We start from the raw sequence: 10,533 nt of genomic DNA on the forward strand, positions 1-10,533 counted from the left end.
TCAGTCAAGGCCCTTAGCAGAGCTAGGACACAGACCCAGTGACCCCTGCACCACCCTGGGAGGGGAGCGCCCTCTGCTGCTCCCACTGCTTTATTTTTCACCATGAGCTGCTCCCCGCCACACACCCCATTCACATACCTTTGGGCAATATGCAGCTCAGTGGCAATCACTGCCCCGAAGTGACTCCGGTGCAGGCACCCACAGAACGAACTCCCCACACCGGATTCTGTCCACACGCAGAGAATTCTCTCCACCGGGCTCCTTCGGTTCATCTCGCTGCTCTCCGTCCTGCCACCAGACACTGCTCATCTGCATAACCCCGCCCATGGACACGTGACACCTTCTGTCCTTTTAGTCTCGAGGGAATGAGTTGTCTGCAGGGAGTGAGCACGTCACAGCCGCCGGGCGGGGATTGTCTGTGAGCCCCGCGCTGGGGGCGGGGCTTCAGGGAGAGACCCAGCCCCATAGACGGCCTGGGGCAGGGAGATATTGGGGGAAGGGATGAGGGGATGGGGGGCGGGGGAAGGGAGAGACCCAACCCATAGACCTGTAGGGGCAGGGGATCTTGGGGTCAGGAGGGGAGAAGGGGGATTGGCAGAGACCCAGCCTGGGGTGCAGGAGAAATGGGGTGGGGTGGAGGGAGACATGTCGGGTGGGGGTGGGGTGTGTGAAATGTTGGTCCAGGGAAACTGAGTCACTCCCAGGACATCGTGTGCAGGGGAGAGCACTGGGGCAGGGAGAGAGCCCCAGCCCCAGCCCCACAGAGCCCCAGAGGGATATTGGGGGCAGGGGAGGGGATGGAGGAAGGAGACACCCAGCCCCATAGACCCCCAGAGGCAGGAAATGAGGGGAGAAGGGGGGAGGGAGGGATCCAGCCCTATAGACCTGTAGGGGCAGGGAGATATTGGGGGCAGGAGGGTTGGCAGAGACCCAGCCCGGGGTGCATGGAAATGGGGTGGTTTGGAAGGAACTGGGGAGGAGAAGAGACACATGGCAGGACACACATTGGGACTGAGAAACTGACTCACTCTGAATACATGCAGAGCAGGGCAGGGCGGAGGAAGATCAAGCTGGTCCCAGGGTAATTTTGGGGGGGGCTGATTCCCCACTCAGCCAGGGGGCTCCCCTCTGGGCTGAGGAGACCTGGGGTGGGGCGGGTACAGGCGCTGTGTGTGTGTGTCAGGCTGGGGGAGCTGGAACCAGGGGCGGCTCCGGGCACCAACACACCAAGCACCTGGTTGGGGCGGCAAGCTGCAGGGGGCGCTCTGCTGGTCGCCGCGAGGGCAGCGGGCACCCCAGCCCCTCCCCCACTCTACCTCCCTCCCCTCCTAGAGCTGGGGGAGAACCCAGGAGTCCTGGCTCCCAGCCTTGCCCCTCCCCCACTCTACCTCCCTCCCCTCCCAGAGCTGGGGGAGAACCCAGGAGTCCTGGCTCCCAGCCCTGCCCCTCCCCCGTATTTCCATATGGCTCCATCCAACAGCTCCCCCCCCCCCCGGGTGGGGAGAGAGGAGGCCAAGGGAGAAGCAGGCGGGGGCGGGGCGGGGAGGGGCAGGGCCGGGCGAGACCCCGGGACACGCGAGTTCGCGTCAGGAGCCGGAGGGGGGCGGGGCTCTCTGGGGGGCGGGGCTGAGGAGTTGTGAGGGGAGGTGTCAGGTTGACCCAAGGCCCCGCCCTTCCCTGGGCTCGAGAGGACGGAGGTGCCCCGGGGCAGGCTGGGAGTTGTAGTTCCTGGCTCGTCTCAGAGCGGAAGTGCGCCGGTTGCTCAGACAACGCGCCCCCTCCCGGTGCACACTGGGAAACGTAGTTCTCTGTCTCTCCCACATGGCCTCTATTGGAGGAGGGGCCGTAAGTCGTCACTTCGCCGCGCCGCTCCCTGATTGGCGGAGAGAGCGCGGGACAGAGACTCGGCGCGTGGCGGGAGGCCCCGGTTCCCTCGCCCCGAGCGCGCTGCGGCCGTTGGGATTCGTGGGATCCAGGCGGGGGGGCACAGGGCAGGGGCAGGAATTCGGTCTCCAGCGGCGGGGGCCTCCCCCCCGCGGGTCTCCGGGCACTTCGGCGGCGGGTCCCGGAGCGGCAGGGCCCCCCCCCCCGCCGAGTTACCGCCGGAGACCGAGCTGCACTTCGGTGGCGGGTCCCGCTGCGGCGGTAACTCGCCAGTGGGGGGGGGTCCTTCCGCCCCGGAGCGGAAGACGCTCCTGGGCCCGGCCCCGCAAGAGTTTTCCAGCCCCCCCGGAGCAAGGGAAGGACCCCGCTCCAGGGGCCCCGAAAACTCTCGTGGGGGCCCCTGTGGGGCCCGGGGACTGGGGCAAATTGTCCCTCCTGCCCCCCCCCGGGCGGCCCTGCCCCACATACACCCCAGTCACTCATTCACACGCTGAGCTAGTTCTTCAGGGGCCCCCACTGCCCACCAAACTCCTCCATCCAGGAGCCCCGTGGGCCTGTGGCCGGGAAGTGGGGGAAGCTCCCCCTTTGGCTGGGCTGGGGGTGGGTGTTAATCTTTTCCTGCCTTGTGTGTGCTGGGCTCACAAAGGCTTTTTGCTCCCTCGGGGTGGGGGGTGGTTTTGGCCGAAGGTGACGTGGTTTGGTAGCCCGGTGGATGCCGCGGGGTGTCTGGAACGGGGCGTGTGTGTTCCCATCGTGCCCCTTCCCCTCTGCCTGCAGAGCTGAGGACAGACAGGTCTGAGGAGCAGAGCAGGAGCTCTGGGAAGGAGAAGAGCAATATGAAGATGGAGTCTAAGACAGGCCAGGTGACTTCTGTGGAGGGAGACATTCTGGACAGCGCCAAGGATTGGGGAGACAACCAGGTGTGAGCCCCGGGCTCAGATTTCTAATTGTAGCTGTGATGGCAGAATGGGAGGAGGGTTGAAGCCGGAGCCCTGGGGTGTGGGAGTAGTGAGAAGAGGAGCCTCGCCACCATTGCTTTTTCTTTTGTGTTGTGTTTCATACCAAGAGAAAATAAATCGCGGGGACGGAGTCCAGCCCTGAGGTGAGATGGAAAGTGAGCGAGAGCAGTGACAGCGTGAATCCTGTTGATGCCAGGCAAGACCTACCCAGCTGGGATGAGAGTAGCTGTCTCTGTCGGTGAGATATGTATCTGGTTTGGGAAGGGCTCTGGTCACAGTCCTCCTGGCTCCAGGCAGGGACTTCCCGTTACCTGGGTGTGGGTTTCCAGACTAGCTGTGGCTTCAAGGGAGATGATGTTGCCATTTGCGAGGGCTGATCATCTCTCTGGCCAGGAGTGGTGTGTGTTCCCTAGCAGAAAGTTGGATCCATGAGGGTGACTCCCTGTTCTGAGTTTCTTTCTTCTTCCGAGGTTTCTCTCTCTGTGTTGGCCAACTTACACTCAAACTCTCTCTCTCCTTTCATGGACACCTGTCATGTTCAGTTGCCTGCATCCTCTTCCTCTGCTTCCCCTCCCCCAGTCTCCTATGGGCTCAACTGGGTCCATCTGCCCCCGGGCAAGGTCTCTGCCATATTGGAAAGGATGTGTCCTGCCTGCCAGGATAAGGGGGTTGCTCCTCCCACCCTCTATCTTCGGGGAGACCTCATTGGTGTAACTGGGTCACAGCATGAGTGGCCAGTTATGTCTTTGGGGCTGTGGGGTCTGAGACTGAGAGAGGTGGGCTCACGGTCATGGCTTTGGGCACAGGAGAAGTGGGGCTGGGATTAGAGATGCCCAGAACCCTCCTTATCACCCGCTAGCTCTATTACTGCATCACCCAAAAGCCTCGCTCAGGGTCCACTATGCCTCCCTGTGCCGGACACTGCAGGGACAATCAGAGGGACAGCAGGATGCATGAGGAAATAGATGAGTGTGTGAGGCAGATGGGTGAAGGGGGGTGTGTGGCATACATTGGGGACGGATGGGGGTTGAGAGTTGGACGGACAGCGGGACAGATGGAGAGCTGCAGGGACGGATGGTGACGTCACAGGCTGGACTTGTGATGGGTTCAGCTCATGGCCGCTGGCCTTGTCATCTCCTGCCCCCATCTGCCCGTCTGACTCTGCCCCTGTCTCTCACAGGCAGCACTCAGCAGAGTCTGGCCCTGTCGTTACACTGGTGCCTACATCCAGTGCGCACCTGTGTGTTATGTGCTCCTGGAGAGCTCAGGCGGGGACAAGCGTGTGGCTCACGGCTGCTGAACCAGCTACTCCAAAACTGCCACAGATCTCCCCCTCCTTGGGCAGCAAGACCCTGGCTGGGGGGTTCCCTGTCCCTCCTCGCTGCCAACGCATCCTGCTCAGCACAGAGACCGAGGTCACCTGCCTCCGCCCAGCCTCTAGCTGGAGCTGCTCCAGCCCCGAATTGCTGGTATCCAGCCTGGCCGGAGTTGGTGCGATGTCCTAGCGTAGTCCGTTCTTTCTCCCCGGTAGATGATGATTTTCCCCTCTGCAGTTAGTTGCTCTTTCTCTGCTTCCCCATAGCCCCTCCCCAGTGATAGTGACCCCTGCTGGCCAGGCACGGGAGTGTCCTGTAGGTGCCTTCTTGTAGGAGCAGTGACTCCTGGTGGCGAGGGGCAGCAATGCCTGGCATGTATCCCCCCTAGCATTGCTGCAGCGACCCCTGGTGGCCACTGAGGGCAGTTGCCTATGTGACCCCACCATTGCCATTGCGCCTGTGAGCGCTGGTGGGTAGGTGAGGCAGGGCCCTGTATGTATATGAGCCATTGGGGCAGTGCTCTCTGCATATCCCACTGTCATCTCGGTGACTCGTGTTGTCCCAGTGGGGCAGTCCCCTGTGTATTTAGTCCCCCCGACCCCTGCCTTGGGCCAGTGACCACTGGTAGCCAGAGGAGTCAGTGGCTGAGGTGTGTTCTTCACCTCCCCCAAGGTGGCAGGGTGCCTGGGTGGCCGTGTCAGGCAGTGCCCTGGGTATCTTCCAACCCCTTTGTGGCAGTGAGCCCTGCTCCTGGTGTGTGTCACTCCCCCACTAGGGATGTGCACTGGTGGCCAAGTATGGCAGTGCCCTATGCGTAGCCCCCTCTCTCCCTGCCCCCGCCGCCAAGGGTGACCAGATAGAAAGTGTGAAGAATCGGGACGAGGTGGAGGGTAATAGGCACCTACATAAGAAAAAGCCCCGAATATTGGGACTGTCCCTATAAAGTGGGGACATCTGGTCACCCTATCCCCTCTACCCCTGTGCCAGGTATGGCAGGCACTGATCCCTGGCATCTCTGTGGGGCAATACCCTCTGTATATCCCCCAATTGGGGCAGTGACCCCTGCTGGTCAGGTGCGGCAGTGCCCTGTGTGTGTCCCCCCTATTTAGGTAGTGACCCCTGGTGGCTAGGTGAGGCAGTGGCCTTTGATTTCCTCTTCTCTCCCCAGCCCCCTCTCTCTCTGGGGTAGGGCCCCCAGTTGGGGCACTACCTGATGAGTATCTCTACTAATTGGAGCAGTGACCTCCCTGTGGTGCTCTGGGGTGGCAGTGCCCTATTGGTATCTCCCTCCCCCTCTCCCCACACCATTGTGGTAGTGGCCACTCCAGGTAGTGGCCTATCATCCCCCACACCACCATTGCAGCAGTGCCCCCTGGTGGCCATGTGTGGCAGTGCCCTGCATGTATCCCCCACAACCATTGCTGCAGAGACCCCAGGTGCCCAGTTTGAGTAGTAGCCTGTGTGTACTTCACCTCTTGGGGCAGTAACGTGTGGGGCCACGTAGGGCAGTGGCCTGTATGTACCATCTCCTCTGGAGCAGTGACCACTGGTGTCTTGGTGCTAAGATGCAGCCACCTCTGGGGTACATGGTGGGGCTGTTTACAGGACAATGGGGACAGGCCCCGCCGTTCCAGGAAGTAGGGGAATGTCTGGTGTTCGGGGCAGAGCGTTCCACCTTCTATTGAACTGTGATGCTCTGAGCACCTTTCCCCTGCATGAAGAAGACCCTGTGTGGCTCCAAAGCTGGTCCAGTAACAAGTATCACCTCACCTGCCTTGTCTCCCTGGTATTCTGGCCAGTGTCCAACTTCCCCTTCGCTGTTGGTCCTCAAACCTCCTCCAAGCAACCCCCCACCCACCCAGTCCCTTAAGATGCCAAACCTCCCCTGGAGCCCAACCCCGGGGGGGGGGGAGGCACCCCACTTGAAAACCCTATGGCACCATGGGAATGGTAGTATCCACTGCCTCCATCTCCCACCAGCCAGGACAGGCCCCACAGCACCATGGGAGTGGTCGTGTCTCCTGCTTCCATTTCCTGACAGCCGCTGCCAGGCAGGGCCCAGACTTCCCGTTTCTGGTGCGAATCCGGAAGCAGATGCTGCCATGAGGCGATGCAGGGAAGGGTGGTGCTGGTGTCAGGAGAAAGCAGGAGGAGTAGGTGGGGTCTGTGCTACTGTCCCCCTAATCCCTGCTCTCCCCCTCTGGCACCCAACCCTGAAGCTCTGCACCCCTAACCCTGTGCCCCCTCCAGTTCCCCTAACCCCTGCCTCCTCCCGCACCCGTAATCCCTGCACTGTGCCCCCTTTTCCCCTAACCCCTGCACCCCCTCCTGTGCCCACTTGGGGAAACTGACCTGGATGCACAGAGTAGCTGGCATTGCTGCTCGCTCCCCCCGGCCCCCCTGAACACTGCTCCTCCGCACACCGCTAGGGGGCTGTGAGAGGGGGGCACGGAGGAACATTGGGGGGAGCAGTATCCGCTCATCACCGCTATCTCCCCCTTCTCTTCCCCTCCCTCCCCCCATGCTCCTATGCCGGGAGGGAGCAGGGAGAAATCTGGGCACCACCCCAAGCAGCACTCCCCTGCCAGCCGGGAGCAGTTTCTGACTTTACACCAGCAGCACACACCTCTCTGCTACCGTACAGCACCGCCCTTGACCATGGTACCCCTGGGCAATTCCCTGGTGGCACCCACCCCAAAGGCTGGCCCTGGCTATGGGCTTCAGAGGGAGTGACCAGACCAGGCGGCCATGGAGAGGTCCAGCCCCTGTTCTCCCCTCCGAGCTGCTAGCAATCAGAGGCCAGGGACATGCTTCCATGCTGATGACAGGTACTGCTCGATAACGATCCAAAGTACATTCATAGTCCTCATCTGAGTCAGATGCCACCAACCGAAGATTGATTTTCCTGTCTAGTGGTTCAGGTTCTGTAGTGTCTGCATCAGAGTGTTGCTCTTTGAGGACTTCTGACAACGTTTCACACCTCGTCCTTCTTGGATTTTGGAAGGCTCTTCAGATTCTTAAACCTTGGGTCGAGCGCTGTAGCTGTCTCTAGAAATCTCACGTTATACCTTCTTTGCGTTTTGTCAAATTTGCAGTGAAAGTGTTCTTAAAGTGAACAACATGTGCTGGGTCATCACCCAAGACTGCCATAAAATGAAATATATGGCAGAATGCGGATAAAACCATGGAGCAGGAGACATACAGTTCTTCATCAAGGTCTTCAGTCACAAATTAACACATTATTTTTTTAACGAGCGTTATCAGCATGGAAGCATGTCCTCTGGAATGGTGGTTGAAGTATGAAGGCATATGGATGTTAGCATATCTGGCACGTTAATACCTTGCAACGCTGGCTACAAAAGTGCCATGAGAGAGCCTGTTCTCACTTTTAGGTGACGTATATAAGACACGGGCAGCATTATCTCCAGTAAATGTAAACAAACTTGTTTGTCTCAGCGATTGGCTGAACCCGAAGTAGGACTGACTGGACTCTAAAGTTTTACATTGTTTTCTTTTTGAGTGCACTTATGCAACAAAAAAAAATCTACATATGCAAGTTGCACTTTAATAATAAAGAGATTGCACTATAGTACTTTATATTTTACAGTGTAAATATTTGTAATAAAACTATATATAGTGAGCACTGTACACTTCGTATTCTGTGTTGTAATTGTGTCAGCAACCTGCCCAGTTGCCTCGCTGCCAGGGGATGCAGACATTTCTCTAAGGCACATAAAGGGGCTATTTGGTGTTGAAGCAAATGCGAGGAATGTGCATTTATGAGAGGGAATTTCCATCTCTTCAGTAGCTGTACATCAGGGCCCCGGTGGCCTAATAGATAAGGCATTGGCTTCCAAAGCCAGCGATTATGGGTTCAAGTCCCATCTGGGGTAAAAATCTACTTTCTTCCTGTATATTGCAAGGTAAACCTTGGCCTTATATTAAACAAGGAAGCTGGTAGATGTTTGAGCACAAAGTCCTGGATCTTGGGAACAATCACCATGGGATATTAGAAGGCTCAGTCTGGTGACAGAATGGATGCAACCACACACACCCCCCCCCCATCCCAGGGTAGTCCCATCTGAGAACCAGGATCCATGGAGAAACATTCCCCTCCTGCCCTGACAGGTGGGCTGTGCGGATTATGGTGGAGGGCAGCAGGAGAGGAGGTTTGCACTAGAGCTGCCTGGGCTGTATCTGCACCAAAGATAAATGGAGGGGGTCATACAGCCTGTGCCTGAAACTCCACAGTGCTATGTTCACTCCCAGAACAAGTCAAATCCTGCACCAAGGATGGTGAATTCCCATGTGAGCACACAGTGCCCCTGTCCACCACACATCAACTGCACCAAAAGAGACACAAACTGCACACGGAGGAGACAGCTGGTTTGTTTCCAGGTTGGTTTTATTTCCAAAGGTACTGAAGTGTGGGGTCTCTTCTTTTTCCGTGGGCAGAAACGCAATGGAGGAGAATCTCACATCCCTTAGCTGCCAGGTGACAGTGGCAGGAAGAAAATGCACTGCAATGAAATTTAAAAAAACATAATATTTAACAATGAGAAGTAATTAAATAAAAATAATCCAATGGACGCACATGCCGGTGGCTTGTTCCCACCCCAGAGAATGAGAAGCAGGGAGTGTGTGAAAGGCGGGTGGTTAAGTCTGAGGGAGCATATTCATAGTTTGTATAAGTTAAATTATAGCAGACCGCTACAAAATACTCCATTTGGTAACATCAGTACAGAATATAGAAATCTACAAGCAATACAGCCATACACAGTTAAGACAGGGTGTCCACTTAATACCAGAGTTCCCACAGCCAAATAGCTGGAACTCCCTTCACAGCCAATGCTAAACAAAACAACATTGTGCAGAACCAAGAGCAGCCCTGCTGTGCCATTAGGAAGGCCTGCAGGAGACGCAGCCAATCCATCTAGGATTCTGTGCTTCTGCTTAGTAGTTACCAAGTGTGATCAATGAAAGGGTGGGTGGGTAGCTCCCTTTTTTGGACACCCAGCCAGTAGCTATAAAATTCCTTTGAGGCCTTGTCTACACTATGACTTTAGGTCGAATTTAGCAGCGTTACCGCCATTTAACCCTAGACCCATGCACACGACAAAGCCCTTTTTTTCAACTTAAAGGGCTCTTTAAATCGATTTCTTTACTCCACCTCCGACGAGGGGATTAGCACTGAAATCAGCCTTGCTGGGTCGAATTTAGGGTAGTGTGGACGCAATTCGATGGTATTGGCCTCCGGGAGCTATCCCAGAGTGCTCCATTGTGACCACTCTGGACAGCGCTTTCAACTCAGATGCACTGGCCAGGTAGACAGGAAAAGGGTCGCAAACTTTTTTATTTCATTTCCTGTTTGGCCAGTGTGGCGTGCTGATCAGCACAGGTGACCATGCAGAGCTCATGCAGAGCTCATCAGCATGATGTGCACATTGCCGGGGCACATTGCCCGGCCTGTACTCTGTGAGAAGTCTATGACCATGTCTATGTCCTCATCACTCTTGTCACCGCACTGCTGTCACCTCCTTGCCTGTTTTCGCTTTTGCAGATTCTGGTTCTGCGCTGAGAAAAGGTGTGAAACAATTGTCTGCCATTGCTCTGATGGAGGGAGGGGGCGACTGATGGCATGTCTTACAGGGAATTAAAATCAACAAAAGGGGTGGTTTTGCATCAAGGAGAAACACAAACAACTGTCACACAGAATGGCCTTCTCAAGGATTGAACTCAAAACCCTGGGTTTAGCAGGCCGTTGATTTCACAAAACAAAACAGGTCAATTTCTTGTTTTGATCCATCTAGCTTTTACATCTTAGGCTGGTAGCAAACAGTACAGTACAACTGCTAGCCATTGTCATCTCCTGGTTGCTTGGCAGAAGATGGGAATGACCTGGTGAGTCACTCCCATGTCTGTCCATGCGCCCCAACTGACCTCAGTGAGATCAGCTAAAAGCAAGAACTATTAACACAGAATTCCGTTCAAAGCCAGAGAAGTCTTTCAGCCTCCTTCCTCTTGCTGGTTTCTCTCCTTCCTTCTGTTCAAAGACAGTTCCCTGTACACTCCTAGTTTGCACAAACCCACCCACTGACCTGTGACTAACAATCTCTCGCTGCTAACTCTTCCAGGAAAACAGGCCAAAGAAAGTGTCTGCAAGTGCTGTACCGCAACCCCAATACTCTTTTCAGTTCCTTCCCACAGAACTTTCACTCCAGACCAGTCCAGTGCCTTGCTGTTGCTTGTCTAACCACTGCCAGAGGTGAAAGTAAGCAGGTACGGGCCGGTACGGAGTACCGGTAAGGAAAGGAGGCTGGCTGAGGGAGGGAGAAGCCTGTCCCCTGCATAAGAATAGTTTAAACTCAGCTGTT

General features: G+C 56.4%; 1 non-coding gene across 1 annotated transcript; it reads left to right on the plus strand.

The window, feature by feature from the left end:
• The first annotated feature begins 7,979 nt into the window (after nt 1–7,979).
• On the plus strand, nt 7,980–8,052 carry TRNAW-CCA. Its single transcript has one exon. It is a non-coding gene; the product is annotated as a tRNA-Trp (tRNA).
• The last annotated feature ends 2,481 nt before the right edge of the window (nt 8,053–10,533 follow it).

Source organism: Mauremys mutica, chromosome 24 (genome assembly GCF_020497125.1).
Source record: "Mauremys mutica isolate MM-2020 ecotype Southern chromosome 24, ASM2049712v1, whole genome shotgun sequence".
In the NCBI taxonomy this organism is placed as follows: Eukaryota; Metazoa; Chordata; order Testudines; family Geoemydidae; genus Mauremys; species Mauremys mutica.